The sequence below is a fragment of the Felis catus genome, chromosome E1, assembly GCF_018350175.1.
Source record: "Felis catus isolate Fca126 chromosome E1, F.catus_Fca126_mat1.0, whole genome shotgun sequence".
In the NCBI taxonomy this organism is placed as follows: domain Eukaryota; kingdom Metazoa; phylum Chordata; class Mammalia; order Carnivora; family Felidae; genus Felis; species Felis catus.
The window spans coordinates 13,152,751-13,156,395 of NC_058381.1; the positions used below are offsets into that span (position 1 = coordinate 13,152,751).

General features: G+C 45.5%; 1 pseudogene; it reads right to left on the reverse strand.

Annotated features, from left to right (window-relative positions):
- Nucleotides 1-804: 804 nt before the first annotated feature.
- On the reverse strand, nucleotides 805-2,699 carry LOC123382056 (annotated as a pseudogene).
- Nucleotides 2,700-3,645: the final 946 nt, after the last annotated feature.

A 3,645-nucleotide genomic window follows, 5' to 3' on the forward strand; every position in this document is an offset into this window, starting at 1 on the left:
TTTCAAGGACTGCTAGGCAATGACAGTGGGCCCTTCCCTCACTGGCTCCTGGGAGATCATGGGGCTCTGGATCTCACAGTGCTATGGCATTCCATAGCCTTGAGACCAGAACATCACTGACGTTTCAGCAGTTACCCCATTCACTTTCCCAAGGCTTACAATACATTTTCTAGAAATAACTCCACACTCTATGTATATCCTTTCTTTTCAAAGGCCATAACCCCTATTTCTCTTTCTCCTCCCTCTGTCCTCAGGAGGCTGCTGTGGTTTAGGGGGAGGCTCTTGGGTGTTCACCATGGCATGCCATGTCACCATGGCATGACACAGATTTCTGAGCTATTTCGGTAGGAGGCTTGTCCCATATTGTCCTCACATGAAAGATTTTTCAAAGGTTGTAGAATTCCACAGCTCAGTCTTATCTTGACTAGTCCCTAAAGTGCAGGTTCCAACAACAACAGGGAGTATTAGCAGCTGTTTTCATGATGTAATTTCAGGATCAACAAGAAGGCCTCTCCCACACTCATAAAATTATATCTTCATCTGGCTAATGAGGCCTAAAAATTCACAGATTTATTCTTTTAAGCTGTGGCTTCCTGCATTTACCACATTTCAAATACCCCTAGGAAACCAGTATATTAACCTTTTTCAGTCATTAACATCCTACTGAGCTTAGTTTCTCATAAGTTCCACCTACAGGAAGGTTTTAAAAAGTAGGACCAGAAAGGGGAGCCTCAGAATATGAGGCTTTAAGACACAGAAGGGATGGGGGTGGGAGGTGGAGAATGGTCTCTGCCTTTCTGGAGCTCAGCTCTAGGAGGGGTGGGGAAGGGAAGAGTCAAATTCATGGTTTACAGTCACTCCCTCCACGACTCCCCCACCTTCCTGTGTTCTATATGCTATCTGAATAACCTATATTTTTCAAACTAAAATAAGGAGTTCAAGTTGAGCTTCCATTGCCTACTCAGTCCTAGAAAAGAAAAAAAAGATGTGGTATATATCTACAATGGAGTATTACTTGGCCATCAGAGAGAATGAAATCTTGCCATTTGCAAATATGTGGATGTAACTAGAGGGTATTATGCTAGGTGAAATTAGTCAGAGAAAGACAAATATCATATGACTTCACTCATATGAGGACTTGAAGATACAAAACAGATTAACACAAGGGAATGGAAGCAAAAATAATATAGAAACAGGGAGGAGGACAAAATATAAGAGACTCTTAAATATGGAGAACAAACAGAGGGTTACTGGAGGGGGTGTGGGAGGCACAGTGGGCTGAAACATTAAGGGGCATTAAGGAATCTACTCCTGAAATCATTGTTGCACTATATGCTAACTAATCTGGAGGTAAATTTAAAAATATATAAAAATTAAAAAAAAAAAGATAGAGAGACGGGGTAACTTGATCCTCTGCAAATGTAACAAAGGCAAAGTCCTGGAACAATTTAGGAATGAAGCCGTCTACCACTTCTCAGTCCTGGCAAAAGAACTGCTGCAGCTTATAGGCAGTCACGTCCCTCTGTAAGGCACCCGACAAACGCCTTCCTGCTTCTCAAAAGCTCATCTGAGCTTTGATGAGATTCAGGAAGTTTGAAGTCACACCATCGTTCCTTGATCGTATGTCTCTACAGGTGACATGACTTTCACCTGGGTTTCCTATTCCGTAAAACAAACACAGCCAAACCCCTTTGAAGGACTAGTGTGAATCTCTCTCCTGACCTGAACCATAAAACCTCTCCAAAGCCACCAAAATATTCTTTCAGATCCTGTTTGGTTGTTTTCCATGGGAGACCTAACACTATTAAATCAGACGTTTTCTGGGTGGCTCTCTTCACTTTCTCTGCTGAAGAAGCAGGCATCTGTCTCGTCCCTTTTTCGTTGGCTATCTTTGGGATAAGTTGACGACAGGTACCAGATTCCCCCAGCCAGCATCAGGGATGTGCAGAATGTCTTTGACCAGCTGGACACCTCTCATACACTGAGACGCTGGATTCCGGTAGTGCAGTCCACATGCTCCCAACAAACTGGGCTGTCACTGTGGACAGCAGTACTGTCCCATCGTCTTCCGATGGTATTTCAATGGGCTCGTCATTCTCATCTTTGGTCACCCGAGTACATTCAGACACCTGCTCTTATTTCTCCACTAGGCCGCTGCTAGGAAGCCTGACAGGGAACCCGAAGCAGCAAGGGATCCAGGAGCAGCCCAGCTACCGCTTCGCTCCCACGAAATGGCCACCTTGTAACTCTTTACGGAAGAGGAAAAAATACCACCGTGACTGCCACCATTTAATAACCTTGCTCTAAGTGTGGAGAAAGCAACCACCCGTCCCCAAAAGGAAACTTCAGCAGGCTACACTTATAGGACATATGGAGCCTATACTTGCAAGTGCTTACTTACGTGGGAACATGGAAGGGTCACCTGAGTCCCTGATGGCCCAGATGGGGTTCTTTGGAGGTGTCTGAATGAGTTTTCTTGTGTGCTCCCTTAGAGAAAGCTGGCCGTGAGACGACGCGGCCAGAAACTAGGAAGCCCTTTGGTTCCATCAGTGAAGCACCACCTTTTGGGGAGGAACCAATGCTCATGGAGATATCCCGGGCCACATTTGGTTTGTTGGTTGCTGCAGCTTTTGGCTTCTTTGCACCAAATTGGCTGTGTTCTCATTGGAAATGGAAAACACCTGCGCAATGGGATCCATCCGCGGTAATGCTCTCGTGCGATTGGATTTGTTTTTATAAAAGGGTGAGATTTGACCATTGGGTCTTTCACGTCCTCTCCACAAATAGGAGTGAAACAAAGGCTGACATTGGTTTGCATCTTGTTTGTGGATCTATGGCCACAGGTTTATCCATGTGAGATGTTTTCTCTACCTCTGGATGCTATTGCTAACACCAATTTGTAAACGAGCTCCGTTAATGTGTTTCAGGGCAAGCTCTTGTAAACATTGGGCATTCTAACACTCAGGAAGATCAGAACAAACTCAAATGTTTTTCACATTCACGTGAATGGTGTGTGTGTGTGTGTGTGTGTGTGTGTGTGTGTGTGTGTGTGTGTGAAATTCTCTACATTCAGAGTTTTATGTTACTCCAATAAGAAAGTTGCCTCATGGGAAGGGACACAATTGATGGCCCAGAGAGAGGAGAGATAAAAATTGAACACACCTGTCCTCCCCGCTACACCCACACCCACACCCACACCCACACACCCTTTCCCAATAGTCAGAAGAATGAGGAAGAGGAGGAAGGCAGGCAGATGCTAGTGATTCTAAACCCACCCCTCCCCCTCCCCCACCACAAGCGCCAGAATTGGTGCCCACTCCATGGCCTGCTCCTTCACCTCTTCCACAGGGCTGAAAAGCAAACAGAAACAAAGCCACTTTAGCAGGAGGGAAAGACAGACGGAGATGGGAGATGGGAGATGGGAGAAGGGGAAGAGGAAGAAGAAGAGGAAGAAGAAGAGGAAGAAGAGGAAGAAGGTGGCTGACGCTGATGTGCAAAAAAAAAATGATGAAATAAAAAGATAAAAGAAATGGAAAAATGTTATTCCAAAACTTGAAATCTGCCCGGGGCCTTGCCAGTGGCTCCCTTGCCACCTTTCCCTTCCCCTCCCTCCCCCACTCCTCCTGTTTCTGCATCACTTGGTGT